Below are 15,178 nucleotides of genomic sequence, written 5' to 3'. Positions count from 1 at the left end.
ATCACTTTTTAGTTTGGTGTTTATACATGTACATGCACCAAGATTTGTTCAACAGTATTGGGGTTTTGGGGTTTTTTTTGGAAGGGGATATTATTTGGGTTTTTAAACTGGTTTTGGTTCACCCAAAGAAATTATGGTCTCAGAGTTGCAAAGGTTATGAATTAAATGTCCATTGAATACTCTCTGAAGTCGTTCAATTTTGAATAAACTAAGGTTCGGGAGGTGTATCTTGATCTCAGTGCTCAATGCCCATCTTCCATGTCAAATGATAACCCTCGTATTACATTAATACATTGTAATACCTTGTATTATTATCTTAACGATAATCTTGGCAGAGGTCTTACCAATGACTTGTACGTTGATTGTCTCTTCTTCTTTAGTGTACTTCATGCCATGTTCCCAGCGGACAGCACACAGGTATTTGCTTCCATTACTCTCCTCGATAAATTTGATAAGGAGTCCGAAATCAGACGTGAGGGAATATATTGCACTGTCTGGATATTCTTGTTTGTTTCTGTAGCCTTTTATAAATATTTTTTTCTGTGTCTCCACTGTCCGTGCGTTTGTTCATTTTGTACCAGAAAAGTGACAGCGTTTCATTTTCCCGATAAGTGTAAGCCAGACATGGGATTCGGTGTGGAAGGCCAAGCTGTACATAGGCACTATTGTTCAACAAACCGAATGCGTCCCGAGTATCGTTAGCTGTAAGCAAAACATAAAACACACACAAAACTGTTCTGTTCAGTTAATGTACACGGAAGGGCGGATGAATGGGGAGGGGCAATGGTGGCCATGTTCCCCCCCCCCCAAAAAAAACACCTCACAAAACGAACCTGATTGTATTAAGAGTGACGTCGCAATAAAGGCAGGCACTGCGCACACCACCATCTTTTCCTAAAAAAAAATAGTCAAAGTGGTAAGAAATTGCCTCTGATCGCACCACAGAGCATATCTAGACTCCCAAAGAGTATCGGGGCCCTTAAGCGGCCCCCAAACCCCACGCCGTATTTGTTTGGACCCACTTTTTGGAGGACCAATTTTTTTAGCGCCCCCCCCCCCACTATATATTGATGGTTGGACAAGCAGTGCTTGCTGATACTGTGTTCTTGAGGCTAATTCTTGCTTTTGTTTTTGGTCAATAACCATCAAGAACAAGGGATGATGAACAACGGCCCACTAGTTCTTACCGTAGGAATGTGGGCATGAATGAATGTTGCCAGATGCCAGAGAGTTTGTGATCAATCCCACTACCACCACAATGATAAGCACCCCGAGAAGAACTGGTTTTTCGCCCATTTTGTTCTGACACGAGTGTTGCGAGGAGCTACACCTCAGCATTATGTATAGCTTGTCAACCTGTTCAACAAAATATCAAAATACATTAATGATTAAAGTGGGTGTAAATTATTTTTTTTCCTCTGCTTTGTACAGCAGTTTACTCTTCATTGAGCGGATCTGGCCCTAATTACTTATCAAACTGGTAGATGGCAGGCCTGTATTATCATTTTTGGGTCCTCGTAACGCGGTTTAAAGACGACTTACTTGCACTCAGAAAGTTACTTTCTTATGCAATCATCTCTCAAAAGGTATACTTGACTGATCAAAATCCCATTCAAACTTGGGAACAGTGATATATAGACCTGAGATTTACATTGTTTGAGAAATCAGAGTTGTACCACCACCGTCGGTTTTTCGACTTTGCGAACGTTGCACATACTAGATGCGATCGCTTGCATACAGTAAAGTCTTTTTCGTGGGGGGGGGGGGCGGTTTCGACCATTTGAAAAAAAAAATGGATAATCCCCTCTTTAGAAAATGGTCGAAATTAGTCCGAAAATTTTGAACCCTCAGAACTATGTATATGTATGATAGTCCCAAAACTTAAAATGTGCATCACACGAAACAACCAGTCCAACACCCCTTCAGTAGTGCATCAATCAACTGTGTCAAAAGAAACATCTGGTGTGCGGTTTCTATTTCTACTCATCTCTCCACTTGGCTTCCCTCTCAATTGAATTGAGACCTCAAACTTGACCTGTGAAATACTGAGGACCTTGCCTTTGACTCTTGAAACTTTTGGACAATATTGTCAGCTATAATTATTTTTATTTGCATGTTTGCACTCAAGAATACCATTTGGACCACAATATGTGACAGCCCGACTTGCACCGCAAGACTTGTAACACGCTACTGCTACAAAAACTGGTAACCTGTCATTCTTTATTAAAGGATCACCAAATTGAGAAGTATCTTTCGACCATATAACAAGGATTGTTTTTCTTAGTAAGTTAAAACACTTTCAACATGTGTTTTTTTTTCTGACTATTTTCTGCTACCATAACAATCACCGATCGATACATTGCTCAGTCAAAGATAAATATTGCATCACTATTGTTACAATTTCAATTTGAGAATATGGTATTATAGGATGGTATACACCTGCAGTCTTTAAATTGCAACTTTATATTTCAACTTTGCTAGGCTCCGAATAATAAGTTCAACAAATTTTATTGTTATCAAGGTACTTTATAATAGAATAGTATACCTGCAATTTTCGTTGATAGTTTAAGAATGCATGTTTGGAATCATCAAATTTAGTATCATTTAATAGGTCCCTGCTTTCCTGGTTATTCGTTTATTATCATTCACACCATGTGATGAAAAAAAGAGCATTAATATACAATAATCAATTAAACGCAAACTCATTTTATTAAAATTTAACAAACGTTAAACAACCAAACCAAACAAAGACCTATCACACGGGCAAAAATCCCCGAGAAAATCCTGCAGAGAACTGGCATGGTTTTAATGATATTTACAAAATGAATAGTGATAAATAAATAACATTAAAAAATTATATTAAAGGACCACCACAGAGAGGGATTGAGAATACTAATTTAAGGTAACATGATCTCACCAAAGTGAACTTTTAAACAATATCCAGACCTCTCTTAGATATTATTAGCTTTTTTCGAGTTTTCGTTTTAATTTTAACACACCAGGCAGACCTATTAATTTTTAGAAGAGGGGGATTTTTATAGATGGTGCAAATTCATTCGATATTTAACTTCATTAATTTCCACTTTGTTTCGTGGCACATTCTGTTAATAAATAATGCAATAGCGTTAATTTAATTGATAAACCTATTGATGCAGCTGCAATTGCTAATTCTTGGACTTTGTGCCTCTCTGCGATACACGAGAAGGGGGCACAGGATAATTAAGCCATGCATGTACATAGAGTCAGTATATACCTCAAACTGCACATAAAGCTTTATAACGCTTGATACATATGATATAGATATACCCGGAGGACATAAGGGTTTTTCCGCTTGTTTTTTTTGCATAATTTTAGTTTCAGTTTTAGTTTCGTTATGCACATTTAATAAGATTGTGAGTTCTTTTCAGTAACAAGATGTCATACAGATGTAAATGACGCCCCCTCATTTATAAATCACAAACTCCCCCCCCCCCCCCATTCTCTTTTTGTACATTAAACAAATTTAACCAACAGGTCTCCTTCGCACTTAAAGTTACATCTTTGCTCTACCCTGGTAACCCCTACTTGAAAGTGGACTGACCCCTGAGCCCAGAGGGTGCAGTGGTTTGGGGTGGTGTGGCCTAACATGCCTTAGTGCTATTCTTCCCACCGACTAAGCCGCTGTTTCTTCTGTTCCCTCTCCATTTCAGGTAGGAAAAGTTACTTTTATTTACATCTTATCCTTAGTTTTCACATACATACAGAAGTGGAAATTGTATAGATTAATATAGATGTTAGTTTGTTTGACTTTGATTTCAGGAAGTATTGTTTTATTAGTTAGTGACTTTTATAGATATTTCCACCATGTGAAACAATGGTTGCAATGGACCAAAATTGGCCTTATTCTGGATCAGAGTAGACTTTTTATTCTTTATTTTTCGTTTTACTGAAGTCAACTGTGATCAAGTAGCTAGAGTTAATGAAAGTTCATACTTCATAGATTTGATTGACATTGTAGTTTGATTTGACTTCTCCAACTTGTATAGTATTTTTTTAGGGAGAAAAGTCGCCTTTATATTTTAGTTTTCTGAGACAGTGCCTTTTCACTGTACAGTGAAGGGTATACTCAGACAGCATGGTCCGAGCCCTGGGTGGACATGGGCTGGTCAGTAGAAGCTGAGGACTAGGCTAGCCTTTGTTTATGTCTCCAAACATAACAAACCCCTTTTATTTCGTTATCAGAGGCAAGTGCCAGGCTATGAGAGGTTCTAGAGTCCAGACTTCTTGTTTCATAGGAAAGACTATCTATATATATAAGAGAGAGTTTAACTCGGCCTCCCAGACGATGTTTGCTCATGAAAGGATCCGAGACCGCGGGCTCCCGCGGCGCCAAAATCGCTCCACGTCCGTGGAAAAATGCGGAGGGTGTCTTCCGCCGGGTCGGACACTTTGGGTCGTCCTGATTTTCCCGTACGGACCGGCGATCTGTTTCGTCGATTTTTCGTGACTGTGTTTTGCGCAGGAATTTGCCGTCGTGTGCGCTTTCACGTTGACTGCTTGGCGGCCCCCTGTGCTGGCTTTTCTGCGTGTCTAGACTGTGCGAGGTCAGCGGCTTAGACGTAGGGTTGCGTTTACGTGTTCTACTCGGCTGTTCTGCAAAAGTGTTCACCAAACGGTAGCATGGGGTGACCTTGGCAAAATATTTTTTGTCCATGGTGCGTGGCCACCAAGTGTTCCTTTTCTTTCATATGCTTCGCTTGCCGCCCCTGCGCCGAGTGCAACCATGGTGCAACGAATACTCAGAAGGACTACACATTAGTATGCCTTACGCGGTCTGACCAATCGAAAGTCTACACTGCGTAGTACTTCCGGGCTATGCGTAAAACCGTCGATGGCAACGCGTACTGCAGCCTGCTACACACCCTGGAAACGAGGTTGGGTCTACCGTAGACTACGGTGCTCGCTATTTGAAGCACAAGCATGTGACGTGATATAGTGCTTTGTTGCTTCCATCATGTGTTTATAGCTCCATGCAATCACCAAGGCTGAGCGTTGTGAGTTCGCTGCCCGCCACGTATAATTCAGTGTCGCGTTATAATTTCAGTGGCCTGTTTGGGATCAACGAAGGATCGATGCATTGCTTCAAATATCGCGATCTTCATATGAACTACGTTGGGCTGGAATAACGAAGAGTGCATAAATAATAATATCCATTGACGGTTGTTGGCTGTTTGGCCTTGCTTATATAATGGTTGAACCAACTTGAACAAAAGTTGAAATTTTCCTCGCAGGTCTCGCAAATTGTAAGAAGTTCAAGTTTACATTTGTTGAAGAGTCCAATACTGTAACTTAATTATGACCTTCCTCCATGATTCAGACTTTGTAATTTTATGGTAACACTCAACATTTTCATTGCAAACGACACCTTCACGTTTCATTGCATTATGATTTATTGTCAAAACTGTACAATCAGCCTTCGCCTGTGTACTACGGTAAGTCTTTCAACTACGTTTTCCCACAAATGCGACTGCCTCACAAAATGTCAATTTAACAGACCAACGGGAAATTTACAGACAGTTATACATACTTGCCATGGTACATAATTGGGCGTCAATCGGTGGGGGACACGGGATTCGCCCCGCCAACCTTTTAAAACGAGGAATACCATATCGTTTGGTCCCCCCCCCCCCCCCATTTTTCTTCCCCGAATAAAAATTGTAGCCTACTATAATGATTCTATTGCTCAGAATAGCTGATTCAATGACTCGAAACTCGAAAATGATGTTTAAAAGATGATCTTTTGCTCAAAACAATTGGTTTATAGTGGTCAGAAAATGCCTCAGATCGCATCACAGAAATTGCTTTTCTATAACTGCATGTTTTCTCAACTAAATATCCCCCATTTACATTTAACTCCCCACATTTTTCAACCCCAACACAAACACGCCCTACCCGATCTATGATCGGGTAAATCAGCTTGTTGTTTATATTAGTCTCCTGAGCTAGGCTGAAACTGTCTTGTTAGATTGTTATGTTTTTCTTTATTTTGGTTTAAGTGTAGATAAAGTGGCTGGAGAGAGTGCCACATTTGCCCCCCCCCCTCCTTCTTGTCAATATAATAGTCTGTTTTGGTTATTTAGCCAAGTTCTGACTTGACAACGGACTGTCCAGTTCTGAGTCCAAAAGGGCTAATACATATTATCTTGTTTATTGACCTATTTGATGTAGAGTAATGGCTTAAGCAAATGCCTTGGATTTATCCTGTTAAGTGTTTCTTTATGAATGTAAAGTTTCATTTCTCACTTTTATTGAGACTGGCCATTTGGTAATAGTTGTGTTTCCAATCAACACTGAGTTTTTTAGTTTTTGCTTTATGTAGTCGGCTCGATCAAGAATAAGTTTCAATTGTTAGGAATTTACTTCTTGTAGTTCTTCCATGACACCTAAGTTTATCCTTTAGTTTTGCTTTATCAGGATTATATTAACCATGTAGTTAATGTAAACTCTTTTGATTTAGATATGTTTGGTTTAATAAATAAGTGCTATTTTTCCCACCAACTAAGCCGCTGTTTCTTCTGTTCCCTCTCCATTTCAGTCGGTTAAAAAGAACAAGAGTCACCATCCTTTACACATACATGGTCATTTATGTGTAGCCTACATAATGATGCACCCTGTAAACACTTTAGATTGAGTAAGATGTTTCCCCGTTGTATGATTCACTTGTTATTTGTCCAATCTCTTGTTTAAAGTAGTTCACATCTATGAACATTATCTGGAAATTGCCACTTCAGATCATCCACATTTTGAGCTCCCACTTTCAGGGTTGCTTCTATCTGTATTTGCGTTAAATTTCTGTTAATTAAGGTGAATATTCTTTGTTAATACTTCATATAGTGTCCACGGTTGCGGGATGAAAGGACTTGGAAAGTAATTATACAGCAAAGTTTTGGGGTAATTTGGAACTGCAAACATTTATTTTTACCATTATTTCCAAAGGTCATTAATCCAAAATGCAACACAGTATCTTTACCCTTACAAGGAAAACAAACAAACACTTTTGGAAAGCATCTTTCTATTATTGTTAGGTCATACAATACAATAAATAATAAATAACGCAATTGCGTTAATTTAATTGATAAACCTATTGATGCAGCTGCAATTGCTAATTCTTGGACTTTGTGCCTCTCTGCGATACATGAGAAGGGGGCACAGGATAATTAAGCCATGCATGTACATAGAGTAAGTATATACCTCAAACTGCACATAAAGCTTTATAACGCTTGATACATATGATATAGATACACCCGAAGGACATAAGGGTTTTTCCGCTTGTATTTTATGCATACTTTTACTGGTTTCAGTTTTAGATTCGTTATGATGCACATTAGATTGTGCGTTCTTTTTAGTAACAAGATGTCATACATACATGGTCATTTACATGTATGTGTAGCCTACATAATGATGTACCCTTAAACACTTTAGATTGAGTATGATGTTTCCGCGTTGTATGACACACTTGTTATTTATCCAATCTCTTGTTTAAAGAAAAATTGAAAGATTAAAGAAAGCAAAAATACCCTCACCCCAAATCCATTATACATTACTAATATAATGACAATTGAGACGGTGGACAGGTTGATAATCGGAACTAATTTTGAATTGGCCGAAACTCAAGAACTTTTTACCAGATTGGAAATATTTTTTTATATTTAATGAATATTTAATAATATTTTTACTGAACTTTACTCTCCACATAATGTTTCGATAGTTGCGAGGTGTGTTTTTAAGCTGTGAAAAAGGGGGGCTGTGGGGGTTCGATTTTTTTAGACACCCTGTACATGATCATGTAGAAGTATTAACAAAGAATTACACCAAATTAATCTTGTACTTTAAACAAGAAATTTGACAAATTAAAGGTGTGTCATACAACGGGGACAAACTTCCTCAATCAAAAGTGTTATACCAGAGTATAACAGCGTATTCATTGTCTACACATAACATTACCACAATGAAGGAACTTCTTAAATGGGCGTCATGACGAAACAACAAACTGAAACTAATAGTACACATAAATTACAAACGAAAAAAAAAACCTCATGCATGTCTTTCAGTTTCAAAGTAGATTTTAATTTGTATTTGTGCACGTTTACCAGTGGCGTATCCAGAGCCACCCCCCCCCCCTTGATTTTACGGAGGCCAAGTCTCCGGAGAAAAGAACATGTCGACATTTTGTCGCGGATGTGCGGTTGCCCCCCCCCCCCCCCCCCGATATCAAAAGCTGGATACGCCACCGACGTTTACATTCGGGTACACGTAGACCTATATTATATCGATTAAGTTAAGGTTTATATGCAAGTTCAGGTACCAACTCCCATGCAAAGTCCAAGCTACATGCAAAGTCCAAGCCATTGTTTTAAAAAACGACTGACATGTTATGTTTGTCAGCTAAATAAACTCGTTTGGATTATTTATTAATCGAATACGATTGCAATATGAAACAAACAGTGGAAATTCCCACTTAAGCTATATATCATATATTATACAAATATTGAATGCTTCGAGTGGTGTAGTAAAACTAGCCTCCCGAGGTGATCCATGGACCATTCTATTTTCCCGAGGCGAAGCCGAGGGAAAATAGAAAGGTCCATGGATCACCGAGGGAGGCTAGTTTTACTTCACCACGAGATAAAGCATTCAATATTTGTTTTATAACACTTCACCCACAGATTCTGCTTGATTTTAATATTTTACATTATTTAAATCTGAACACAGTTGAAATAAACTTCAATTTCAATACAAAATTGGTGGAAAATGTATTTCTCTCTTAAAAAATAACCCTTCACGAAATGTTTGAACCCAAGTCTGCGGCGCGCTCTCTTTGGAATAATACGCGCTACGCGCTACGCGCAACGCGCACACCAGCATGCATTTGCACACAAATACCGCGCCGTGGAAATAGTACTTTGGTTGCTAATGGTATAGTACTTTGGTTGCTATGCGCATAGTACTTTTGGCCGTGCACAGAAAGATAGCAAAATTAGAAAGTAACATGTGACTCGCTCTCGGCCAATCAAGACACAGAATCTGTGGGTGAGGTGTTATAAATAGAGATAAATATAATTCGTCCATAGATATAGAATAAAAAGACTAGATCGGCAGCGCGTCCACACGCTCGGACTTGCATGGAGGGTCACGTGCTGGAGGAAAGATACAAATAATGCGCGCAAAACGTGACAAACGCAACGCCATGTACGCTCACAGTGCTGTGTGTGCATCGCTAACACGTGTGCGCATCGCGTAATACTCGGTGCTCTTTTCTAGCTTCGCGCTTGTTGATGAGCTAGGTCACGTGCTGGAGGAAAGATACATTTAGCTCCATTACTTTACCAGCCTCGACTCCAGGGGCGCGTGCTCGTTCCTTACACTAACCCCTGGCTGTGATGATGACGTAAATGACGCTGATTGGCATATTCACAGCGTACCGCGCGCGCATTTCGAAGATTGCACGCCGGGCGCGCCCATAATGCGCTCGCGTGCTTTGCACGTAACGTCACGTACGAAAAAAAAAATTATGATTCAAAAGTCGCGATGCCTGTACGATATGGACTATGTCAGCCGCGTTTCTCGCTAAAAAAAAACCCCTGTATCTGTGGTTGTATAGGCACGAAAGGGGTACGTACATTTAATACAAATCTTTGCTAATTAATACAACGTCCAAACGTTGTGTTTGAAAGGATACATTCTTCAAAATCACAACTTTTAACATTTTAAAGATGGCGTCAGCGCGTAAAACGGATATACTGCAGCCCCAATTATAATGTGCCGTATTTTGGCACATTTAAATTACACAATTCCAGGGGTTACGATCGCGCAAGGCATGATGGGAAACAACATGGCGCTGCAAGATCGTATCCACGGGGCACGAGGTCGTTACTTTACGTTTATTTGTTGCGCGTCCACGGGAGACGACAAAAATGGCGGAGATTTATCGCACAGTGAATGGGTGCGTGTGGACGCGCTGCCGATCTAGTCTTTTTCAGCCTCGACTCCAGGGGCGCGTGCTCGTTCCTTACGTTTCCTTACGAAAAAGGAGGAATTCCTCCCGTTTTGGTCACGTGACGTAAATTGTAATACAATGTATTACCGGAGGCTACCTGACCTAAGATTCATCATGAATAGTCAGAATCTCGGACGCTGAATTCAGGCCCAATTCAAAACACGATTCAGCAACTTTTGATTTGAAATCGAAATCCTAGAATGCTGTTTTTTACGGAATATACAGCTAAAGCTGAGCTGAAACTTCACCACGTTAGTTGTTTAGCACCATTCTTTGGATTTTGAGCATTTTTGTTGCTTCAAGCGAACAAAATGCAGAAATTACAAATGATGGACTATACCTTTAAGAAGTGGCCGTATTGTTTCAATCATAACTCATGAACAAAAGGAAGAGTAATAATCGTATTTTGTGATCTGATTGCCCATGCCTTGATGAACAATTCATGTCGTGTACGTGAAGTAGCTTGACCTTCAATTCCGGGGTTAACGGAAGGTCAAATTTAGGTGAATTCAAAATACCAAAGAAACGTGAATATTAAAAAAACCGAAATTTCTCTTTAACGGTTCAAGGGATGTAGATGAAACCTTGTACAAACATTCACCATTGGTCAAAGATGTGGCAAAAGTGTGACGTCATCATATGACAAAAATTGGGGCTCAAGAAAAGTTACGGCGTGGGGTTCGGGCCCGCTCAAGCGCGCCGAATTTTTGGGGATTTAAGATTCTCTGGGGTGCGATCTGAGGCAATTTCTGACCGCTTTAACCAAACTTTTTTGAGGGGAAAATATGGTGGTTTACGCAGTGCCTGCCTTTATTGGTACGTCACTTTAAAAAAACGTTGCCAACCCCCCCCCCCCCCCCCATGGATCCGCCCTTGCACAGGGGGTGGGAATGGGCCCCAGAGGCTGAGGTTCCTTCACTCAATCAATACAGCAGCCAGATTTATAATTGTTGTGATTCTTTATAATATTGCACAGATCACCTTGGTAGGCAGGATTACCTTGCGCCTCTGAAACGGTTTACCGTGTATTGCATTCTATTAGCGATTACAAAACATATTAAATGATGCATACATTGTGAACGATCACGAATCAGTACGACGAATCTTCTAATCCATATGCAACTCAACTATGGACTTCACCATGATTAGCCTACTCTTCGTATACTAGACGGACTGAATGGAGCTATATACTCACCCAGCTGAACTGGATGGAAACTGACGACTGACAACGTGTTACAGCAGGACCTGCCGGAAATTTTTGGCGGACGGGACATACAGGACTGAGACAGGACTGGACGTGACGTGACTAAATGCATCAATGCACGGTAGGTTCAGGGACGAGCGCATGTGCGCATAAGATGTACATCTGTATCATTAACAGCGCCCCCTAGTGTCTTGTGTGTGCATGTCCCCCCTTTTCGAATTGTCACGACCGGGAAATTGTACAATTATTTTAGGAATGTTGGTCATTCTCCATCCTCCCCACTCACTGACACGGATTTACGCAACTGCAGATCTGGAAGGCGTCTCGGTTATCTTGGTGACATTCTCCAGCATCGCCATCTCCAGGTTGTCCTTGGTCACCGGTGGTCCTGCTGTCTCCTGAACATTTGCATCTGCTAAGGTTACGAATCTTTCCACAATGTGGGAATTGGGTAGTGGACGCCTCCTATGGTAACTTCGCCTCGATATATAGGTCTCAGGTACACAACTTTATACTCGCGCTGCAACTCTCGGAGGATTCCCTTCCTCTGAATTCAAATATGTCTCCCTTGTTTATATCCCTCTGTTTATATTAGAGGCTTCTGAGAGCAATGGAAGCGGGTAATTGAAGCGATATGGCAATACACCTCTTGTCCGGACTTGGGGCTTCCAATTCAGAGTATTTTGGACGCAATTGGGCCTGAAAGTGGCGCTATTTAGCCATGTTGTGGAGGGATCCGTTTTCAAGATGGCTGCTTGTACTCAGTTGGAAAACATCACTCGTTTCAGGGGTCGTCTTCATTGGGCGAGAATTTCTCGAAAAGTCATCGGTCTACCCACCAAAAATTGTAAAAAAAATAAACGATAACGTGTTGAACATCATTTTTTTGTGCAGCCTGAACACCTGTGAGAGTTTTGTATATTTTATAAGAATTTTGGAATATGGGCATTTATCGCTATTGTCTATGGGCCTTATTTACGAGTCGGCCATCTTGAATTAAAAGTGGGGTAAAATCGTCAATTTTGGAACTTGCGAAGAGAAAACAAGTTAATTTATAATAAATTGCAACCTGCTTCAAGGAATAATATTCAAAATTTGTAATTAAACATTCCCTAATGTTTAACGCCCTATTAAAAAACAACAACAACATGACAGTATAATAAGGCTGCATTGTGCCTGCATAAATAATCTGGTGCCATCCCATTCAACAGTTAACAGTTATAAAATACATTCGGGGAACTCGACAAAAATGACCAACTCGGGAACAGTTTATTTGAATGGGTACACCCGGCCTAGTGGTCTCGATCTCGCTCCATTGCCTACTTTATTTTTCTTTCAATAGAGGGCGCGCCAAATAAAAAGTGGTCTCGATCTCCCGTGCACCAAACTCGTATTGGGGCAACAACTCAAAAAATACAAGATGTGAAAAATTGAATTTTTGACCACTGATTTGTCGTTATGTTAAAAATTACCAGATTTCATTTCATAAGAAACCGACCAACAGTGAAGCTATTATGACCATAACGATACAGTGTTTTACGCAATCCGAATGAGAGTCAACGTGGATTTTTCGCGTGTAAAACACTACATTGTTACGATCATATTATTTTTATTGGTCAACGGTTTCTCGTAATATTCAATACACTTATGTTACACATAGTGGAAAATCAGTGCTCGAAATTTCAATTGAATACGTCTCCTATTTCTTGAGTAGTTCATCGGAAACGAGTATGTTCATTTTGTTCAATAGTGCAGCGTCCGGGTTGTTGCTTTGTGGAGACCACTAGTTATGTGGCGCGCCCTCTATTGAACAAATCTTAAATATAAAGCAGGAGCGTTTGTCTGCGGGTGCCGGTGCGAGAAGTTTGATTTAGCGCGCCTTTCTCGAAAGAAACTTTCAGTTGTTCTTTGATGATTTCTCACCTATTTGAATCTCCTTTTGTAATGTAACCATCAAGACCGATCACTTGCCGAACTTAGTATAATATAGGCTATTTCCATGACTGATTTGCTGCACGAGTGGATGTTTTTCGTCAGGAGACCCAAGACTTTATTTGCTTTACTTGTAACTTGATTTATTTGGCGTGCCCAGTTGAGGTCTTTGCTGATCTCCACTCCAAGGTACTGGTGGTGGTTCACTGTTTTAAGTACACTTCCGTTGATGTTGTTCGCATGGACGATGGGCTTGACCTTGTGGCTGATGTGCATCACATGACATTTTGTTGAATTGAATGACAGGCATTTCAAAGCTCCTGTTTATGAAAAGTGTTGATTCAAAGTTTGCAAGCCCACAGTTACAACAGGCCCAAGAGTAAGATGGATGGTCAACTAAGACTTCGTAGACCTGTTCGCTCATTTTTAAGCAACAGTGTGGAACCAGGAGTTACAAGTTTCACATTCAACAGCCTCCTGACCGAATTTTGCTGGGTTTTTTTTACACACGACGCAGGGAAATTTGGGTTTGGTATGGTCCTGGATTCAAGTTTATGTCATTTTAGAAAACATTATGATGAAGAAAATATAACTTCTTGGTCTTGATTTGAGCATCACAAAATTCGTCATGTTGTTCTAAACAGTCGAGTTTAAGGCAATATGGAACGAACTCACCCAACGTCCACCTGAGTGGGTGCCTCCAGGTTTACTCCTTATTTCCATCCAAGATTTCATTTCTTCGGGCCTCTTGTGGATTGCACTCTCCACCCTCCGGCAAATCGCATCTCCTTTTCAGCTCCCCCAAATTACCTGCTTCGGCGTACCGTCACTCCCCATGACTCTCCAACGGCGGAAATGCCTTCTCGAGTAGCCTGACTATGGCGTCGGGAAATTGTCCCCTCGCTATTATAGGCGATCCCCCCCCCCGATACCCAGCTGGGATGACAGTTCCCTTATCGCCTGTCCTACTACTCATTTCTCCTTGGGGCCCTAGCTGACGCATATATGACGCCGTGGACTGTTTATTTTTCCCTCAGCGCTTGACGAGTAGCTAGTAGACATGCACGTTGTACCTCATTGTCACCGAATTCAGGTATATGACTGTAAAAAAAGAAAAAAGAAAAAAAAGACAACTGTTGCCCGTGAGAGAACGATGCGCATGTGTGCAACTAGGGAAGGGTGCCTGTTTTCAAGTTTACATGCGCCTTGTTAATTTATTGGTGGCGTCCTTCACCAAACCTGTTAGATTGGTTCCCAGCAGTGTTGTTGGAGGTCTCGACCAAAGAAGTCTCGAGACCCTTTTTTTTCAGGTCTCAACGATTTTGAGGTCTCGGAATGTTGTGGTCTCAGTCTCGACTCGAAATGTCTCGGTCTCAGACAAGGGTCTCGGATCAAGACCTTGACGAGACCCGTTAGATATTCCAGAGTGTTTTAAGACAATTATTCGATTTAACCGCTTATAGCAATCGACACTGTATCACTAGGGCAAATCATAACGCATAATGCATGTCAAAAGAATTTCCGCAGGGAGAGCACGCTTATCGCCAGCATATCGCGCCGCTCAGTTAGTGCCATGGACTGTTTGTCATGTCATTGATCTCGAGCTGACTTCAGATTGCTTACAGTTTAATTTGGACAGACAATCGTGTCAGATACCCGACATTGTATAAGCTCGCTATGAGAAAACTAAAAGTCCCTGCCTCCAGTGCTCCTGTGGAACGCATCTTTAGCAGAGGTGGAATCATAATGAGACCACACAGGGCTAGATTGTCAGCAGATAACAAAGTTGTTGTTCTTGAAGTGCAATGAGGACATTCTGCAGAATTGCTAGTCAGTTTACCTTAATTACTACTACCAACTTGCTGAGTACAGTAAATCCTGATCAGAAAAAAAGATATAAACCTGTACTTGGCACGTCCCATCCGTTGCGCTTCAGTTCTGACTAAATAACCTGTCCACGAGCGCGCGTGACGCGTGGTGGCGCCCTGCATAAACAACACAGTCAA

This window comes from Patiria miniata, unplaced genomic scaffold (genome assembly GCF_015706575.1).
Source record: "Patiria miniata isolate m_02_andy unplaced genomic scaffold, ASM1570657v1 HiC_scaffold_1, whole genome shotgun sequence".
NCBI lineage: Eukaryota > Metazoa > Echinodermata > Asteroidea > Valvatida > Asterinidae > Patiria > Patiria miniata.
Note: the sequence above shows the minus strand (reverse complement) of the source record.